This window comes from Carcharhinus amblyrhynchos, chromosome 11 (genome assembly GCF_965287045.1).
Source record: "Carcharhinus amblyrhynchos chromosome 11, sCarAmb.v2.hapA, whole genome shotgun sequence".
In the NCBI taxonomy this organism is placed as follows: domain Eukaryota; kingdom Metazoa; phylum Chordata; class Chondrichthyes; order Carcharhiniformes; family Carcharhinidae; genus Carcharhinus; species Carcharhinus amblyrhynchos.
This window is the reverse complement of record NC_137334.1, coordinates 55840430-55862497: the sequence shown is the minus strand read 5'-3', so window position 1 is coordinate 55862497 and position 22068 is coordinate 55840430. Positions and strand designations below refer to the sequence as shown.

Genomic DNA, 22068 nt, shown 5'->3' with positions numbered 1-22068 from the left:
ATGCGCTACTTCAAATAGCAACAAGCTGAACCTTTAATCTGTTCAAATTGTGAAACCTGTTGCTTCAAGTTTTTCTGAGTTCATTGGTCAATATGGTTAAAGCTAGGAGCAATGTGAAATTCCTATTTACCTACAAGAAAAAGGATGTCAGCATTACCACTTCTTGTGCATTGCACACTTTCAATGACATTCACCAAAATGTATGGAAACTAGTTACTGCTCATCCAGAGCAAAAACAGCAACTGCATTGTAAACTAAGATTTATTCCAGATTATTGACATTATGAGCTGTCTAATATGGCAAATTTTACCACACCGTTAGTTGATAAAATGATGCTGATAATTAGGTGATAAAATAACCTAACCTGATCCCATGTCAAAGCTGCTACTCAGATATTCTCTGTGAAGAACCTGGTTTAAATTGGAAATTGTAGCACCTTTGAGGTAATTAGAAGGAAATTATAGCTGCTTGTAAATTTTAGGATCCAGGTCAAAAAACCAACTGAAACATGATTGATTGTCTTTTATGTGGATTGTTTTACACCTGTCACAAAATCGTGACATTACGTCTTGAGTGTTATCAACATTGGCTAGCCATAAGAGTTTTGTATATCAGCCTAAGTGTGAAGGGGAAGTTTTTTTAAAAGAAGTCAAGTGTGGAATTAAACAAATATCCTTGCAAGACAAAATTAAAAATTTCACATAAAAATCCTGTCCTTTAATATGTGTACTAGGATACTACATGGTCCAGCTGTGTGTCAGCTCTGTATTGTATGTATTGGGAATTGCAGAACTACAAGAATGACTTCCAAATTTTAAGGATCTGAAAAAAATAAGAATTTGAGATCCACAATCTAAAAACAGAAAATGCTGGAAATATTCAGCAATCTGGTAGCATCTCAGTAGAGAGAAACAGTGGGGACACTTTTCAGCTTGTGCTTACTGTCAAAAAGAATAGCGACGTGAGCTGAAAATCCAAAGAGAAAATCTATGATTTTTTCCTGCCCCTTGCCAATGTTGTGGCAAGGTTCATGTCCACAAAGGGTGAGAACCTTATTTAAACGTATTTCGATATATTTGAGTATCATTAACCATTCCAGCCCCTGCCATATATTCCCTTCCATATTTTCAGACCTCACTAACATGACATCACATCAACAAGGTCTACAACAAGTTCACCCAGACAGGAACCTGTCATGGGGATCCTCCTCCAGGGATACAAAGGTGATTGTAGCCCCAAGCAGGGAAGGGCATGCCTGGGCAGTGGCCTGGCACAGCCCCTGGCACAGGTCAGCACTTTCAGACTGGCAGTGCCAACTTGTGCCAGGGTACAGTGCTAGGAGTGGACCCTAGTGGGAACCTCATTATGGGGATGGGTTGGGGGGGTGGGAAGCATATGTATATGCAGTGGGGAGGAGAGAGGCTGATGCCTGCAATGATGCTTTGCAATAAGGAGAGGGAGATGCAGGCGATGACTGCTGAGGGACGGTGGGCAGGGCACTAGTATTATCCCAGTAGTAACAGAAATGCAAAGGTCATAGAAAGGGGAGCACTTAGAACTAACATGTTACTAGGGGAAAAAGTTATCTCCTAATTTGCACATTTTCATTATTGCTAATAGTCTCCAACATGGAATCTGATTGAATGGCTTTAGAAATCCATATATTCTAGAGAGAAGGAAAAGTGGTAGGAGAGAGGAAAGATGTCTATGGCTAAGCAAGGAAGTTAAGGATAACATAAAGGCAAAAACTAAGGCGTACTGTATTGCAAAGGCCAGTGGTAGACTGGAAGATTGGGTACGTTTTAAAGATCAACAATGGGTCGTTTAAAAAAAGTAATAGAAAGAGCAAAGATAAATTATGAAAGAAAATTAGCGCAAAATATAAAAATGGGAAGCAAAAGTTTCCAAAAGTATATTAAGAGGAAGAGAGTAGCTGAAGGGAATGTTGATTCCATGGTAGATGAGGCTGGGAAGTTAATAATGAGGAATGCAGAAATGGCTGAGACACTAACTCAGTATTTAATGTAGATAAACATTCCAAGTCTCCAACAACATTTTCTGCCTTTAATTAATTCTTGAGAGGTAAGCTTTATCTATCAATAAATAGCTGTAACTAGGGCAATTATTTGCAAACCATCTGTAATATATTTAGTGGTTGTTGGAGCTACAGATATCCTTGGCAGCTGTTCTTGACTACCAACAAGTAGTCACATAAATTTTGAACGGTATTTATGTTCTGGTCGCATTGGTTCATTACTTCTGTTGAATTTTTTATGCTGGAAGCACAGATTTCCAAGTAAATGCATTGGAAAATTGTATCGAGGGCAGAGGTCCGTTAAGCTTTACTGTTGGCATTCTATCTGAAATTAAATGATCACTAAATTTGGATGTTAACTTTGCAAAAAATTGTTTTTTTTCCTCTTATTATTGTACCACTCTCTGGTTCATGGATTATTTTAATCTGTGCATTTGGGCCATGTATTGTGTAAACATTTGCTCTGTGAACTCCTGACCTTGGCTAGGCCCTTGGGTGCAAATGTTGAAAGGAAACAAGTTGCATCTTAACAGATGGAAAATGATAAAGCGAGTCATCTCTATGCTGTAGCAGACTTTGTGGCAGCTATAATCAGTGGTGACATTGACAAATAAGTGAGAAGGTCTCATGATAATTCAGCACGGTAGCTCAGTGGTTAGCGTTGCTGCCTGACAGCACCCAAGACCCGAGTTCGGTTCTGGTCTTGGGTGACTGTCTGAAGTTTTCACGTTCTTCACATATGTGCGTGAGTTTCTTCCAGGTGCGTTGGTTTCCTTCCATAGTCCAAAGATATATAGGTTAGATGGATTGAGTGTCATGATTTGTCCTTTAGTGTTCAATGGTTAGGTGGGTTAGTCATGCTAAATGCATGGAGTTGCAGGGATTGGGTGTGGGGCGGACCTGGGTGGGATGCTTTTCTGGAAAGCTGGTGTGGACTTGATGAGCTGAATGGCCTTTTCTGCACTGTCAGGATTCTATGGTACTATGCTCACTTTTCTAACTCGTCAGCTGGGGACTAGTATTTGGTCTAGACACACTGGAAATATAATAAGAAAATAAAGTTCTTATAAAGTTTGAAAATAAAGCAGGCTGGCATATATCTTTCATGGATTTTTAGCTGTTTTAAAATTATTTAGCATACACATTCCAGTTCCTACAATTGGGACTTAAAAAATAAAAATTTACTTTTGTTCCTTCAAAAGTTTTCATGCCTTAAATACAATGTTCATAATGTTTTTACTTAATGGTAATGCTTATTTTATTGAATTACTAAGATAATGTTTTCAATGCATTTCTGAATTAACTGATAAAATATAATTTGTAAAGACCATGTTTCTGAATTTGTAAGGGCAAAGCAAAGGGATTGAGTGTTTTTCATTGAAATCTGATAATGCTGTGTATACCAGGTATTTCTTTTAAGATACTCGTGAAGCTAGTTTTCATCCACAGCCTTCTGCGTTGCCTGTAGTCAACCGAACAGTTTCAAAGACTGGAAACATTTCCATAGTACATAGGAACATGAGGCTATTTAGCCATCAAACATACCCTTCCTTTCAACGCAATTATGGCTGATCTATATTTGAACTCTATCCACCTGCCTTGACTTTGAATGCCATAAAACTGTTGGCTAGGAAATAAACCTATTGATCTCTAATTTAAAATTATTAATTGAACAAATATTGACCACTTTGCAAATCTATTACCTTTTGCATGAATAATTGCTTCCTAACTTCCCTCCTGAACAGCATGACAATGATTTAAGATCATGTCCATCTTGACTTGACCTAGTGGAAAACCTTGCATCTACTTCATCAGTTTATTTCCAAGTCCTATAAACTTCCATCAAATATGACCCCTTCCATATGCCCTCTCCACGCTCAGATTATCCATGAGACTCAACTTCTGTTTTCTCAGCCAATTCCCATGAAACTATCAGCCATCCAACTTCCTTCTTGCTCCCTAGGTTAATGGCACGGGGGACATTAGTTCTACTGCCTCACAATGCCAAGGACCCAGCTTCAATTCTCGTCTTGGATCACTCTCTGTGTGGAGTCTGCACATTCTTGCTGTGTCTGTGTGGGTTTCCTCCGGGTGCTCCGGTTTGCTCCCACAGTCTGAAAAACATGCTGGTTAGGTGTAGTGGCCATGCTAAATTCTCCCTCAGTGTACCCTATCAGGCGCCAGAGTGTGGCAACTGGGGGATTTCCACAGTAACTTCATTGCAGTCTTAATGTAAGCTTACTTGTGACACAAATAAACTTCTAAATATTATTATCAGTTCCGCTGCTTCAGCTATTCACTTTCTTTCTTTAAAAATATTGTCTCCAATCCTCAAAAATTAACCCTTGTCTCCACTGTACTTGCAAGTTACTGTCCATCTTTAACTACCTTTTTCTCTCCAAAGTCCCCATAATGTGTGGTCAACTCTCAAATCCATTCCTAGTTTTCCATTTTTGAATCCCTACAATCTGGTTTCCACACTGCAGTAACAAAACTGGCCTTATCAAAGTCATAATGGCATCCTGTGACAAGGAAACTATCCTTTCTTGACTGGTCTACAATTTTAAATGTGGTTGAATTCATCTTCCTCTTCCAATGTCCCTGCACTGTTGTCTACTTGAGTGGGACTACACTCAGCTGGTTTCCGCCACAGACAGAAGGAACATGTACATTCATTGTACTTGCTAGCCTTGACTCATCAAGCAAGAGCCTGACATTGTCAGACTCAGGGAATCATACATTATAGGCAGTCTCCCAGACTTCACCATCACCAACCTTGGTATGTCCTGTCTCACAAACAGAATGTGGAGATGCTGACATTGGACTGGGGTAAACACAGTAAGAAACCTGACAACACCAGGTTTAAGTCCAACCAATTTATTTGACAGTAAACTCACAAGCTTTCGGGGTTTGCCCTTTGTCAGGTGAATGGAGAGTTCTGGCCCCGAAAGCTTGTGAGTTTACTATCAAATAAATTGGTTGGACTTAAACCTGGTGTTGCCACAAACAGGACCTAGGGATGGTGTCTGGGATATTGCCTGTAATGTATGATTCCTTGATGAGCAGGTGTCACAGTGGTACACAGTACTGGAGACAGTTGTCCTGTCCTCAACATGGGCAAAGAAATTTCTTGGTGACCACAACTTATCTTTCACCCACAGTTGATGAATCAATTGTGCTCCATGTTGAACATAACTTGAAGGAAGCATTGAAGGTGGCAAGGGAACAGAATGTATTCCAGGTGGGGGAGTCCAGTGTCCCTTACCAAGAGTGACTCAATTGAATCACCATTAACCGAGCTGGCAGGTCCTAAAGGCCATAGCTACTTGATCGAGTCTGTGGTAGGTGGTGAGGGAACTGACCAGAAGGAAAAACATACTTGATTTGGCTTTATTATTGTTGTCACATGCATTGGGATACAGTGAAAAGTATTGTTTTTTGTGAGCTGTACGGATAAAACATACAATTCATGGAGTACAGAGGAGAGAAGGAAAGGATAGTGTGCAGAATATAGTGCTGCAGTTACCGATAGGGTGAGGATAATGTGTGAATTTGATATGTAATAGGACAATTCAAAAATCTGAAGACAGCTGGGAAGAAACTGTTCTTGAGTCAGTTGGTATGTGTTTTCAAACTTTTGTGTTTTTTTTCTGGTAGAAGAAGTTGGAAGAGGGTATATGTGGGGTCCTTGATTATAGTGGCTGCTTTTCCACGGCATTGGGAAGTATAGATGGAGTGAATGGACCGAAGGCTGCTTTGCTTGATGGACTGGGCTGTGCTCATAACTTTGCGCTTACAACTTTTTGTAGTTTCTTGTGGTCCTGGTCCGATTCAGAGCCACACCAAGCTGTGATGCATCCGGAAAATTTGGTGAATCAGTAAAAATTTGTGAGAGTCGTACTGGACATGTCGAATTTCCTTAGCCTTCTGAGAAAGAAGAGGTGGTGGTGGGCTTTCTCAACTATAGTGTGTCAGCGTGGAGGGACCAGGACCGATTGTTGGTGAGCTGAACACCTCAAACCTTGAAACTCTCGACCATTTCCACTTCATCACATTTGACGTACACAGGGGCACGTCATCCACTATGTTTCCTGACGTCAGTGACTGATTTGTTTTCCTAACATTGAGGGAGAGGTTATTGTCATCACAACATTTCAGCTGATTCTTTATTTCTTTCCTGTACTCTGACTCAGCATTATTTGAGATCTGACCATTACAGTGGTGTTATCAGCAAACCTGAAAATGGAGTTGGAGCAGAATTTGGCCATGAATTCATGAGTGTACAAGCAGTATAGTAAAGGGCTGAGGACACAGCCATCCGGGGCAGCAGTGTCGAGAATAATCGTGGAGGAGATGTCATTACCTATCCTTACTGATTGTGGTTTGCAGGTTAGGAAGTCTAGAATCCAGTCACAGAGGAAGAACCAAACCCTAGGAAATGGAGTTTGAAGATGAGTTTTATTGGGATAATGATGTTGAAGGCTGGCCTGTAGTCAATAAAAAGCCATCCTCATCCTCTCCAACCTGCGTGCTGCACACAGATGTGTCTGTCTGTAACAGTATGGGTCAGAGTGGCCACCACACAGTCCTTATGGAGAAGAAGTCCCATCTATACATTATGGATACGCTACATCGTGTTGTATGACACTATCACCCTGCTAAATGGATTACACTTCGAACAATTCTAGCAACTCAAGTCTGGGCATCCGTGAGGCCATCAACAGCAGCAAAATTATACTCAACACCAATCTGTAACTTCATTGTCTGGCATATCCTCCACTCTATCACCAAACCAAGGAATCAATCTTGATTCAATGGAGACTGCAGGACAGCATGCCGGAAGCAATACTAGACTTTTCTAAAAATAAGGTATCAACCTGATGAAGCCTCAACACAGGATTACTTGCATGCCAAACAGCACAAACAGCAAGTAATAGACAGAATTATATACTTGCATAACCAATGGATCAGACCTAAGCTCCACTGTCCTGCCACATCTACTCATGAATGGTGATGGACAATTGAAACAACTTACTGGAGGAGGAGGCTCCACAAAAGGCTCTCAGTGATAGAGGAATCCAGCACAACAGTGCAAAAGGTAAAGCTGAAGCATTTGCAAAAATCATCAGCCAGAAGTGCTGAGTGGATGATTCATCTCGGCCTACTCTGGAGGTCCCATGCATCACAGATGCCAGCCTTCAGCCACATGATATCAAGAACCAGTTGAAGGCACTGGAAACTGCAACGGCTACAGGCCCTGACAATACTACTGAAAACTTGGGCTCCAGAACTAGATAGGTCCCTAGCCAAGCTGTTTTAATACAGCTACAGCAATGACATCTACGTGGCAATGTGAAAAATTGCCCAGGTATGTTATGTACACAAAAGGCAAGACAAATCCAGCCCAGTCAATTACCATCCCATCAGTCTACCCTCAATCACCAGTGAACTAATGGAAGAGGTCATCAACAGTGCTATTAAGTGGCACTTGCTTAGTGATAACATACTCGCTGATGCTCAGTTTGGGTTTCACCAGGGTCACTCAGCCCCTGACCTCATTACAGCCTTGGTTCGAGCATGGACGTAAAATTTGAAATTCCAGTGGTGGTGAAAGTGACTGTCCTTGACATCATGGCAGCATTTGACCAAGGATCGCATCAAGGAGCTCTTGCCAATGGGAATCGGGGGGCAGTGGGTGGGGGGGAGAAGAGAGGCACCCTCCACTGGTTGGAATCATACCTGGCACAAATGAAGAAGGTTGTGCTGGTTGGAGGTCAGTCGTCTCAGTTTCTGGACCCCTCTGCAAGAGTTTCACATACTCGTGTTCTGGGCCCAACCATCTTTATCTGCTTCATCAATGACCTTCCTTCCATTATAAGGGTAGAAGTAAGAAACTTCACTGATGACATAATTCACAACTCCTCAGTTACTGCAGGAGTTCATGTCTAATTGCAGCAAGACCTGAATCTTGGCTTGGGCTGACAAGTGGCAAATAACATTCGCACCACACAAGTGCCATGCAATAACCATCTCCAACAAGAGAGAATCTAACCATCACTCCTTGACATTCAATGGCATTGTCATCACCAAATCCTATCAACATCCTGGGGGCTATCATTGACCAGAAACTGAAGTGGACTACCCATATAAATACTGTGGCTATAAGAGCAGGTGAGAGGCTAGGAATCCTGTGCTGAGTCATTCACTTTTTGATTTCGCAAAGCTTGCCCATTATTTACAGGGCATAAGTCAGGGTATGTGATGGAATACTCTCCACTTGTCCAAATGAATAAAGCTCCAACAACACTCATGAACCTCAACACCATTCAAGGCAAAGCAACCCACTTGATTGGCACTCTCAAGCATTAACACTTCTCACCAATGAGCCATGGCAGCAGTGTGTACCATCTACCAATTTACCAGGGCTCCTTAGGCAGCATCTTCCAAACGCATGACTGCTACCATCTGGAAGGACAAGATCAGCAGACACTTGGGAATACCACCACTTGGAAACTTTCCTCAAAGCCACTATCCTGACTAGGAAAAAACTCACCGCTGCTTTACTTTTGCTGGCCCAAAGTTCTGATACTCCTTAACAGCATTGTGGGGGGTGCACCTACACCACAGGAACAGCAGCAGTTCAAGTAAGCAGCTCACCTTCTCAAGGGAAATTAAGGATGGGTAATAAATGCTAGCCTAGCCAGACACACTTACAAAATAAAACAAAAGAAGTGATAGCCCTCTCATGGTTTATTTAATAGGGCAGTGTCTTGGTCAATTAAAGTCAAATGCCTCATCTAAATGTCAAACAATACTTGGCAGCTTGCTGTCGGTCACTACAAACTGGTACTTTCTCAATGGCTTCTCCAGCGCCCACATGCAAACCAAGTAGTAACCTCTTCTCATGCAGTATAATGTTGTTGTTTCTCTTGACATTGGTATTCTTGTGATTTGTCCAGAGTGTAAAACTAAAAGCTTTGACAAAGTTGTTTTTTTAACAGTAATGCTCAAGAAAACTTGCACTCAGTCCCCTTTTTCAGCCATTAATGTAAAGAGCTGGAGTCCAAGTACTAATCATTGTGGTTCACCACTAATTACAACCTGTTCACCCATTTATTCCTTTTGTCTGACCATTAACTAATTCTCAATTCATGATCATGTATTACTCCCAATCTCATGAATCCTAATTTTGCGCAATTAATCTTAGAATAGAATACTGAATCCATTACAACACAACAGGAGGAGATGAGGCCAACTAATCTAGGTCAGTTCTATATAGTGAATTCATACCAGTCACATTTCCACCTCTCCCCACCCACCATCCCCGTAGCACTGCAAGTTTAGCTCCCTCAAGTGCTTGTCAATTTCCTTTTCAAATTATTGATTACCTCCACTTCCAGCACCCTTGTAGGCAATAAATTTCAGGTCATTACTATTCACTATAAAAATAAAGTTCCTCCTCACATTTCCCCTGTATTCCTTGCCCAAAACTTTCACTCTGTATTACTAAGTTCTTATACCATCACTTCATGGGAACTGCCTTTCTTTGTCTACCTCATCAAAGCTGCCATAACCTTGTACACCTTTATCAAATCTCCTTTGCTCCAAGGAGAACAAGCCAACTTTCCTCCCTAACCCAGTAGCTAAAAACCCTTATCTCTGGGACCATTTAGGTAAATCTCATCTGCAACCTCGCAAGGATGCTGACATCCTTTTCGAAGTGTGGTGACTAAAGCTGGACATAATGCTCTACTTGTGACCTAACTGGAGCTTTAGAAAGGCTCCCTATAATTCCATGCTCTTGTACTCACTTCCTCTGTTCACAAAGCCCAAGATCCCATTTGCTTTCGAACCACTCTCTCGGTATGCTCTGCTGACTTGAAAGATCAATGCACGTGTGCCACCACCCCACCTCCCCCAACCGCCCCCCCCCCCCCGCCCCCAAAACCCTCCTAGTTCTTCTGTTTCTGCACACCATTACTTGCTGTATTTTGTCCTTAAATTTTTTTTATCCAAGTGGACCCTCCTATCCCATGAACCTTAATGCTTTTACGTGGTACTTTGAATAGAAAAACATGTATGACATTCTCATCATCAGCTTTCTCAGTCACTTCATCAAGAAGTTTAATTAAATTAGTCAAGCCCTACCCTTACCTTGTCTCCTTGGCCTGGTTGGACAGGCTATACTCCCAGCAGTGGCCATAGCACCCATCCGGTGCTGACAGGACTACAGAGCTGCTGGCCAGTAGATTGGTGGGTTGCTCTGTATGGTGGGACCTCTTCCAAACAAAGGGATAGAAGTATTAGCTTAAAGCAATCATTGTTCCCGATGCTAAATTACTGTGGGACATCCATCAGGATTCTAGGCTGGCTCCATCCTGACTTTTCAGCTGTGGGGCAGCGGGCTGGGGGGTGGGTGGACGCGGGGAGGGATCATAGTAGCATGTAAGTTTCAGCTCCATGGTGCCATTCTGTTTTCAGTTTTCGTATTGCAATTAGCTGCAGTTATTAAAATGTTAAAAGATTCCATAACTCTTGTATATGTGAACTGACCTTGAAAGCGTTCCCATGGAAAATAAATTTCATAATAAGTCAAATACATTGCAGAGCTAATTACATCAAGCTGATTAATTTTGACCTCCAGCCCTGTTGAAAAGTATATAGAACATAAAAGCTGGAATCAAGTTTTTCAAGTTATTCCCTTTTTTACATTTTCATAAATTCTTGTGACATGACACAAAATGAACTTGTTCTTCCTTGCTACTATTTTACCTCAAGTTTTCAGAGTTAAAATGCTTAAGATTTCAATATAATTCACATGTTAAAACTTTATTCAAGACTCGAAAGCCACTTCAAGGGCTTCTGTGTGCTATGGAGGATTTCTCATGCTGTGCCTGCTCATGCAAAAAAATCACTGAATTCCTTCAGCGAAGCCAAACTAACTTGCATCACAAAGGAGTACCAACAAGCAATTTGCAAATAGGTTAGATTAGTCCAACAAGTTACTCAAAAATGCTACTTTAGTGCATCAAATCTAACTTTTCACAGAGTTTAACAAAGGCTCCCACTTGCGTGAAAATGATTCTCACATTTAAACTTTTTTTAAAAGGTTTTCTTTTCAAGATTTTGAACTGATTAATACCAAATCCAATGATATAGCAGGGTTAATTTGTGTACATGGTGAAATATCATTTAGCTTCACATTGTTCCAATAATTTGATTCAAATATCCCTTTCCAAAGGACACACTGAATCTTGCAGCTCACCAAAGCCATCTCTGTTAATTTCTTCCTGTTTCATTACATGAAAGTGATCATTTTGAGAGGTGGACAAGGTTAAGTAGTTTCTGCATTGTCAGGTCCGCTTATTTCATCTAATGTTCAATTCAAAGTGAATAATCTAAAATATGTAAGAATATTTCTCAATTCAATTATACGGTACCTGTTAGTGAAATACAGTCCCCATTCCATAACAGTATTGTTTGTGCTAACATAATGTATCTGCAATATGTGATAGCCAGTCTAACATTTAAATGACTTTATGGTAGGTGAGTTCCAAAAATAATGTTAGTGCCATTCCTATTAATTAATTAATATTATGAGCATTTTGGCCTGGTATCTAAGGAAGAATGTACTGGCCTTGAAAAGGGTCCAGAGGAGAGTCACAAGAATGATTCCTGTCTTATGAGGAACAGTTGAGGACTTTGGGTCTGTACTCGTTGGATTTTTGAAGGATGAGGGAGTATCTTATTGAAACTTACAGGTTGCTGTGAGGCTTGGATAGAGTGGACACGAAGAGGATGTTTTCACAGGTAGGAAAAGCTAGAACCAGAAGGCACAACTTCAGGCCAAAGACGCGATCCTTTAAAACAGAGATGGAGAGGGAATTTCTTCAGCCAGCAAGTAGTGAATCTGTGGAACTCTGTGCCGCAGAAGGCTGTGGAGACCAGGTCATTGAGTGTCTTTAAGACAGAGATAGATAGGTTCTTGATTAATAAGGGAATCAGGGGTTATGGGGAAAAGACAGGGGAATGGGAATGAGAAAAATATCAGCTGTGATTGAATGGCAGAGCAGACTCCATAAGCTGAGTGGCCTAATTCTCCTGTGTCTTATGGTCTAATTGGAAGAGTAAGGAATATTGCCTAGAACATTAAGCCAGCAGACAGTATCATGGTATATGTAAACAGCTATGACTGAACAATAACAGCAGAATATATATACAGCACCTTTAACATCATAAAACTTCCTGGGGTGTTTTACACAATCATTGTAAACCAAAATTTTACATTGAACCATGTAAGTGACATTAATGCAGATGACCAAAAGTTTGGTCGAAGAGACAACTTTTAAGGAACATTTAAAAGAGAAATAATCTCTCAGTATCAGCAAAGTGATGGATGGTGTCGACAGTGCTGCTATCAAGTGGCACTTATTCAGCAATAAGCTGCTCACAGATGCTCAGCGTGGGTTCTGCCAGGGCTGTTCAGTTCCTGAATTCATTGCGTCTTGGGCAAAGGAACTGACCTCGAGGTGAGGTGAGAATGACTGCCCTTGCTGCCTTGACCAAGCGTTGCATCAAGGAGTCCGAGCAAAACTAATGTCAATGGAAATGAGATGGAAGACTTTTCATTGATTTGAGTTGTACCTGGCACAAAGTAAGATGGTTGTGGTTTTTGGATGTCCAGTCATTTCACTTGCAGGACATTACTGACAGCATTCCTCAGAGTAGTGTCCTCGGCCCAACCATCTTCAGCTGCTTCATCAATCACCTGCTCTCCATCATAAGGTCAGAAGTGAGGTGTTTGCTGCACAATGTTCAGCATGATTTGTGACTTCTTAGATAATGAAGGAGCCTGTGTCCATATGCAGCAACATCTGGCCACCATTCATGCTTGGACTGATAACGGACAAGTGACATTCGCTCCACAGAACTGCCAAACAATGACAGTCTCCAACAAGAGAAAATTCAGTCAGCGATATTAACCTCGCTGAGTCTCCCTCAGTATCAGCATCCTGAGTGTCCACAAACTGAACTGGACCAGCCATATAAAAACTGTGGTTACAGAGCAGGTCAGAGTCTTGGAATTCTGAAGCGAATAACTTGAATCCTGACTCCCCAAAGCCTTTCCACCATCTATAAGGCTCAAGTCAGGAGTGTGATGGAATGCGCTCCGATTATCTGGCTCATTGTCAGGTAGTTATGGGATTGCTTTGTTCTCTCCTGCATGCTGCTTCTGTTGTTAAAAATGCATGTCATACTGTGTCGTAGCTTCACCAGATTGGAACGTCATTTTTAGGTATTTCTGGTGCTTCTACTCGCACGTTCTCCTGCACTCCTCATTGAACCAAGTTCATCTCTTTGCTTGATGGTAATGGTAGAATGAGGGATATGTTGGGCCATGATTTTGGAAACTGTATTTGAATACAATTTTGCTGCTGCTGATAGCATACAGTATCTCATGGATTTCCTGTTTTGACTGCAAGATTTTTTTTGAATGTACCCCATATAGCTGTATCAGAGCATTTTGTCTAGAGTGTGTGTAGTTCTGGAGCACAGGTCCTCAGTACGACCACTGGGATTTTGTATGGGCCCATCGTCTTTTTTGTATCTCATGCATTCAGCTCTTTTTTCACATGTGCAAGGAATTGAAGGCTGAGCATTTTGGGAGGAAGCCAATTCAGATCATCCACTCAGCACTTTTGGCTGAAGATGCTTGCAAATACTCAGTCTTTGTCATTTGGATTACTCTACTCTCCCATTATCATAGAATTTTTGTTTGTGTAGTCTTCTCTTCTGTTTAATTGTTGATTTGTCCACCACCCTTCATGTTTGAGCTTGGCAAGACCACAGGTCATCGATCTGATTCCATTAGTTATGGGATTGCTTTGTTCTCTCCTGCATGCTGCTTCTGTTGTTAAAAATGCATGTCATACTGTGTCGTAGCTTCACCAGATTGGAACGTCATTTTTAGGTATTTCTGGTGCTTCTCTTCACATGTTCTCCTGCACTCCTTATTGAACCAAGTTCATCTCTTTGCTTGATGGTAATGGTAGAATGAGGGCTGTGTTGGGCCATGATTTTGGAAACTGTATTTGAATACAATTTTGCTGCTGCTGATAGCATACAGTATCTCATGGATTTCCTGTTTTGACTGCAAGATCTTTTTTGAATCTACCCCATTTAAGTACAATGGTGGTGCTACTTAACATAATGGTGGGTATCCTTAGTGTGAAGACAGGGCTTTAACTCTGCAAGGACTTTAGCTCTGCAAGGACTCCTCCTCCCAGTACTGTCATGGACAGATGCACCTAAGGTAGGTATATTAGTGAGGTCAAGCAGGTTTTCCCTTCTCTTGGTTTTCATTACTTACCCAAGGCCTAGTCTGGCTGATCATTAGACAAGGGAATCAAAGGAAGTAGAATGGACTGTGGAACTTGAAACACAAACAGATCAGCCATGATCTTATTGAACGATGGAGCAGACTTGTGAGGCTGAATTACCCGCTTCTGTTCCTATTTCATACATATGTTCTTCTGGACTTGGCCAACTTGGTCACTAGTAATGCTACTGAGCCGCTGTTGGTGAACAAACAGGGTGAAATAAGGTATTGGAACTGTGCTGGAAATAATTGGTCTTAGTGATGGCATGATTGGAAGTTCATCATAGGGTCAAATATAACACCAAGGTTGTAAACAGGCTATTTCAGCCTCCCTGGGAACAAAGTTTATATTTAATGGGAAGAAAACAGTACTGGATGTCAGAGAAGCTGCCTGACAATTAAGGAATAGTGGAGGGATTGAGAGAGGTGGGAGCAATGTGTCATCAGAGAACATGACACATCTGGAACCTGACACTTTGTTTTTGAATGATGTTACTGAAGGACAGATGAAAAGTAGGATGAGGCTAAGGATAAATCTTTGGAGAACATAAGAGCTAACAGTTCAGGAACAGGAAGAGAAGTAATTACAGGTGGCTGACTGCTTACAATTAGAGAGGGAAGAACAGAATCAGACAAGTATTGTTCCACATAGCAGGAAGACAGTGCAGAAGCATTAGAGGAGAATGGTTAGTTAACCATTTCTAAAGCTGCAGACAGGCTGAGAAAGACGAGATAGATCACAAGAATGTATATTGCCACAGTCGCATAAAATGTTATCTGTGCCTTTGATAGGAACCGTTTCAGTAAAGTTTGAAGTTTTAACATTTATCGGTGTCACAAGTAGTTACATTAACACTGCAATGAAGTTACATTGAAAATCCCCTAGTTGCTACACTCTGGTGCTGTTCAGGTACACTGAAGGAGAATTTAGTATGGCCAATGCTCCTAACAAGCACATATGGACTGTGGGAAGAAACCAGAGCACCGGGAAAGAACCCATGTGGACACGGGGAAAATGTATAAACTCCACACAGTGACCCAAGCAGGGAATTAGCCGGGTCCTTGGCACTGTGAGGCAGCAGTGATAATCACTGTGCCACCATGCCACCCCACTACCATGCCGCCACTGTTCTGGAGTGGAAGGATGGAGAGATTCAAGCGTAGAGTTCTGGCAAAGATGAGGCAACAGATTTAATTTAATTTATTGTTGTCACATGTATTACTATACAATGAAGTATTATTTCTTGCACACCAAACAAACAAAGCATACCATTCGTAGAGAAGGAAAGGAGAGAGTGCAGAATGTAGTATTACAGTCATAGCTAGGGGGTAGAGAAAGATCAACTTAATGCAAGGTAGGTCCATTCAAGAAAAGATGAAAACCACTGGCCAACTTCAAAGTGCCTAAACTACTGCTGCCACTTCATGGGTACCAAATCAAGCAGTAATTCAAGGAAAGAAATATACCTGTTGAATACTGTTAAGCTGGAAGTCTCAAGTTCTCTACAGAAGGTACTTAGCAAGGTTGCTTTTTTACCACTGTACAAAAACAGTGCTGCAGGGCAAATTGCACAGTGTGGCAGATGATCCTATCCAGCTGCTTGAATTGCTCAAAATAGCTGACCTGCTTGATGTAGTTTTAGTGGCACCTTTATACTTGATGCCTAAGGTTGTGCCAAATGGTTGGTGACATTGCCTAATAGGTGACTGTCTTGAGATAAATTGGGACTGTGTAAGTGGTGTACACTGTATTCACAGATTCAAATTTGAATGCAACAGTGGTTCATTTTAATTAAACATTAAGTTTATATATTGCACAGGTTACTGGATACTAGGCACTTTTGCTGCTTGATTATTATTCCTTTAATATGCTATTTAAAGTTACTTTTATGTTGATTTTGTGCCACTGATTCTAAGTATTCAAGTTTGTTGCATCTTGTAGCTAAATAAGGTGGATTTCTTACAGCCAAGTGGTTAAGATTTAATAGCTTTTTTGGGGGGTCAGTAAACATACTGATCAGAAACGGTACATTCATTAATCATAAGATTATAATGCATATGTATAATAATTCATAATTGTGCACTCAACACATCCACTTTTCACGGACATTGTGATACCAATAGTTTCCACATGCATGCTGGTTAAACTGGCAGAGATAGTTTGGGATTCGTGATATAGAGTGACCCGTAAATGCAGCCAGTTTAGAAGACTAACAGAAAAACAGTCTACTTATGCTGCATCCCAGGTGTGGTATAAAGCAACACTAATGAATAGTGGTACAGTAAGATTCTTAATAAATGTGCTTTATTTGTGCTAGATCAAGAATTTAAAATCAGCTCTCTGACAGTTAAATTACTGAATGCAGTAATAGTACAATATTTCACCAAGAAAAATTGGAAAAATCCCAAGTTGTGAGAAGGACATCATTTTGGGAAGCATATCATTTGATAGAAAATCATTGAAAAGTGCTGGTTTGTCCCTGTAACATCAGTCCTGTTGCCTGTCAGATACTTAGAGATTTCACTTAAAGGAGATATCCTTTGTTGAAAAGATTTTTTTTTCCTACCTATTCTTGTCGTTCTTTATTTTTGTAAGGTACATTAATTCTGCAATAGGATTTCCTTGGCACCAACACTGCAATTAGAGCTTAAATCTTTGGAGCTAGTTCCATTTTGTTTCAGTGTAAAAGCCACAAACTTAATGTTGAAATGAAACCTAAATTGTTTTCCACCAAGAAACTTGTTGTATTAATGAACTACCGTCTTTGTTGTTTTTCTAACTGTCCCTTTATTCTAAACCTCTTTCTCTTACCTCCTGCATTGCGTTGTCTCTGACTCTGTTTCATTCATTTCCTCTGTCTTCGTCAGTTTGGTTGTCTCTTACTCAATCAAGCTGTGCTTGTTCTAGGCTAATTTTTCAGGCTCTTAAATGCCTTTGTTCTCTGGTGTCATTTTCAAAGCAGAAGTAACAAAATTAAATTTAATTTAAGAACAGGAAAACATTGAGAGAGATGAAATATTGTTGAAAAAAAACAGTGGCACAGTGGTTAGCACTGCTGCCTCACAGCGCCAGGCTCAATTCTGGCCTTGGGTAACAGTCTGTGTGGCATTTTGCATGTACTCCCTGCATCTGCGTGGGTTTCTTCTGGGTACTCCAGTTTCCTCGCACAGTCCAAAGATGTACAGGTTAGGGGGTGGATTAGCTATGAAAAATTGCCCCTTCGTGTCTCAAGATGTGTGGGTTAGATAGATTATGATGTGGAGATGCCGGCGTTGGACTGGGGTAAGAACAGTAAGAAGTCTCACGTACCAGGTTAAAGTCCAACAGGTTTACTTGGCAGCACTAGCTTTTGGAGCCTCAAGCTCCTTCTTCAGGTGAGTGTGGAGATCCTGCTAAATAAATCTGTTGGACTTTAACCTGGTGTTGTGAGACTTCTTACTTAGATTAGCCATGGTATATGTATGGGGATTTGGGGATAGAGTGGGGGAGAGGGCATAGATAAGATGCTGTGTCAAAGAGTCAGTGCAGACTCAATGGGCTGAATGGCCTCCTACACTGTAGGAATTGTATTCGGAGAGGAAGGCAGTATATGACCATGGTGCCTATTTTTCTTCTAAAATGTTCAGTCACAAAAACACCTTGTCCCTTTCACATTAATAACATTGACAAGTATTTTCACTAATATATTATGCACATTTTGGCAATATTAACATTTCATGTTTCATCAGAAATAAATAATTGTGATAACCTTTTCATCTGTATATGGAGTGCGATGGTGACGGTGTTGATATTATTTTAAATGTACAGGGACAAAGAGTCTTCAAAGGGTATAAGTTTTTAGCTGGATAAAAACTTGTCATTTGGTAATTGATTAGGAGGTAGACCTTAAAATGAATTATTACTGGGATGTGGCAGGTGTGTTCCGGTTCCTCTGCAGCATACGCAGTGCATGACTGGTAAGAATTAAATTTACAAAGTGAACTTGAAATAGGTGCTATCTCCCTATTTGCATATGAATATAAAATGAGCGTGGCATCAACGTGTTTCATGCAATATACACACTTTTTATATATTTCTGGTCGATCTCCCTTGTCAGTGTAGATAGGGAATTAACATCAAAACCAGAATATTTTTAATGTGCTGGGGCTGAGATTGGAGGTGGCTTGGCACACAGTTTTGTGCAGCCGACATCTGTATGGTTTCCTGCCAAAATCCCGACTCTGAACCATTTTCAATGAGGGTGGCTCTGAGTCAGATTGGCTGTTCACCAAGAAATGTTGGGCAGCTGATTAAGGCCAATTATTAGTGTCATTATGGAGCTTATGGAGGCATGATTCCATTTCTAGTGAGCAGTGCAGAGTAACCTCTAGGGCCAAGGCCAGGCATTTGTGGCCTTTTCATATTAAAAATAAACATACCTGGCCCTTTCCCTATTTCTTTGCTCATTTTGGCAGCTCTCACCTTGACTGGTGGGAGTGCCAATTAATGCTGGAGGGCCTCTCATTGGATCAACACTCTTGGGAGCCTACCCGCCATCTCTGAATGAATGCCGAGCCCACTCCCTCCCATCGATTGATCTGGCCCTTTAAAAACAAACCTTGCAGGATCGGGAGCTGGAACTAAACTGGGGACTGGGTTCCCGAGAAAGAATTGAAAAGCCTAGCCCAAGTGTATTTTCAGACCAAGTGGGCTTGGAGGATGGGTGATAATTGGATTAGAGTATATAGTGGCATTTCATGCCCCATTTTATGGCCATGTGTTCTGTCCTTTTTTTCTACTTTCATTATAAATTGCTATTTCCACATCTATAATGTAAACTGGTTATGATGTTTCGATACTCTTCCTCCAGGCATTGCAATGACTCTAGGTTCAGAAGGGTTTAATTACAATTGACAAATTTACAGAGATGTGGAAATGCCGGCGTTAGACTGGGATGAGAACAGTAAGAAGGGTCACAACACCAGTCCTAAGATGATAGAAGTTTACATTATAAATGTGGATATAATGGAAAAGTTGAGAGGAAGTAACATTTTTAACATATTGTAAATACATATGCATTAGTTTATTTAATCATTTTTAAGATAGTTTTGCAAATTGTCGAAATAGTTTTGTTTGAATTCCCTGCAGTTGAGCTGAATTGAACACAATGGAATGGTTATGCACTCAGTTTTCAGCACTTATTTTCTGAACCTAACATAGATTGGTTAACATAAATCCTCCAGATCCACATTCAGTTTGTCAGTTCAGATGGGCTTTAAAGTCATTACCTTGTGTGATGGTGAATTTGAGAAGACAAACTTCCAACTACTAATCTTCCAGTAGCCAAAGGACAAACGGGCAGTTTGCAGTGATAAGGGGACTAGCTAGAGTAAATATGTGGGGTTTTGGAGATAGGTGTTAGATTCGTTTTTCGCGCGACTCTTCCGTCCTTGATACAAAGACAAATACCAATCGCTGTCTGACTCAAAAGTTCTTTATTCTTCTTACATATGCAAGCTGGCAACTGTTTGCTACTTAACTGCCACTTAGTGCTGGGAGTCAGATAGCAAAGGTGCCCTGAACAATGGGACAGTCTCCCTTTATGTAGCTTTACAATCCTCATGGTCACATGCAGTCTGATGCAATATAGTTAATCACAAGACACCCTTTGTTCTAGTCAGGTTAACCATATCTAAGGTCATAATATGGTTATGCTGAGAGAAAGAGAACTGTTGATGGGTAAGTGGGATTAGTCACAGATATCTTAAGCTTGTCATTTACCCAAACTGCTGGTTTAGCTGGTTTTTGCAAAAGCTCTTATTATGAGAGCTTTTATAAGCTGTTAATATTTCATGTCCCCTTTTTATCATTTCATAATAACTTAAACCTTTAGAACATAGAACAGTACAGTACAGCCGTTCAGCCCTCGATGTTGTGCCAAGCTAAGTCCAAACCCAAGATCAAGCTATCCCACTCTCTATCATTCTGGTATGCTCCATGTGCCTATCCAATAACTGCTTGAAAGTTCCTAAAGTGTCCAACTTCACTGTCACAGCAGCCAGTGCATTCCACATCCAACCACTCTCTGCGTAAAGAATCTACCTCAGACATCTTTCCAATATCCCCCACCATGAACCTTATAGTTATGTCCCCTAGTAACAGCTACATCCACCCAAGGAAATAGTCTCTGAATGTCCACTCTATCTGTCCCCCTCATCATCTTATAACTTCTATTAAGTCACCTCTCTTCCTTCTCCACTCTAAAGAGAAAAGCCCCAGCTCCGTCAACCTTTCCTCATAAGATCTACCCTCCAAACCAGGCAGCATCCTGGTAAATCTCCTCTGCACTCTCTCCAATGCTTCCACATCCTTATAGTGACGCGACCAGAACTGCACTCAATATTTCCAAACGTGGTCTCATCAAGAGAGGAGGTTTGGGCTCTGTTATAGGCCAGGCTTCGATAAACACATTGTAGCAAGAGCAGTAATAAGCAAACCACCAGAATAATGACTTCCAAATGCATTATCATTCCTCCCCAGTCCTCAAAGAGGTTACCAAAGGGCCACCAGACAGGGGGATTGTAGTCCTTAAAGTTCTGTCCCTTGGTTCTAATATTGTCTGCTGTCTTTTTAATATGCTCAGCTAAATCAGTGATATGGTCGGAGGATTCTGGAATATATGTATAGCACTCAGAGCCTATTAGGGCACTGATGCCTCTGGTACCCAACAAGTAATCTAAAGCCATTTGATTTTAGAGTGCCACCGTCCATATAGCTACGGCTTCAGCTGAAACTTCGGAGATAGCGGTGCTAACATCCTCTAATCCATCTGCAGTATCACTAGCTATTTTCTCAAGAGCTGCTGCCATATTGGTCAGCTCTCAAGCCGCCTTTGCTGTCACATAGGCAGGAAAGGCTATCATCCAAAATCGTTCAGCTTCAGTTATGTCCCGTTTAGATCTCAACAGGTGTATCTTGGGGTGGAGATGTAGGGATCCATAATGTCGGACATAGGGGATCACATATGCTAGATAGCAAGATCCAGACCATTCCCAGGGAAGCCAAGGATCGGCGTTATTGCCACAGACAAAGTAGGCGCCATTGTATGATATCATATCACCTAATAGGCCTGGATTAACTGGGAAACTGTTGTTATTGGGCAATGTGATTTTTCTTCCTTTCTGACCCAAACTTCACATTCTTTTGGTAAGATGGCATTCTGTACGAACGTCCCAGTTTGTCCAGTGGGACAAGAAACCTTTTTTCCTTTCTGACTGGGATTGGTAATACTAAACTACTGAATGCATTAGAACATAAGAACATAAGAAATAGGAGCAGGAGTAGGCCATCTAGCTCTTCGAGCCTGCCCCGCCATTCAATAAGATCATGGCTGATCTGTCGCGTCTCAGTTCCACATTCCCGCCCTCTCCCCATAACCCTTAATCCCCTCTCTTATCAAAAACCCATCAACCCGCGTCTTAAAAATATCTAGCGAGGCAGCTTCCACCATCTCAACGGGCAGAGAATTCCAGAGATTCACCACCCTTTGAGTGAAGAAGTTCCTCCTCAACTCCGTTCTAAACCGCCCCCCTTTATCTTGAGGCTGTGCCCCCTAGTCCTACTGTCCTTTCTGAGCGGGAAGAGTCTCTCCACCTCTACCCTATCCATCCCATT

The 22068-nt window shown here is 41.2% G+C and overlaps 1 protein-coding gene across 4 annotated transcripts in view; it reads left to right on the top strand.

Moving 5' to 3' along the window:
- The window catches only part of LOC145350151 (RNA-binding motif, single-stranded-interacting protein 1-like), a 350322-nt gene that overhangs the window by 233240 nt on the left and 95014 nt on the right, over positions 1-22068 (top strand). The window lies entirely within an intron of this gene.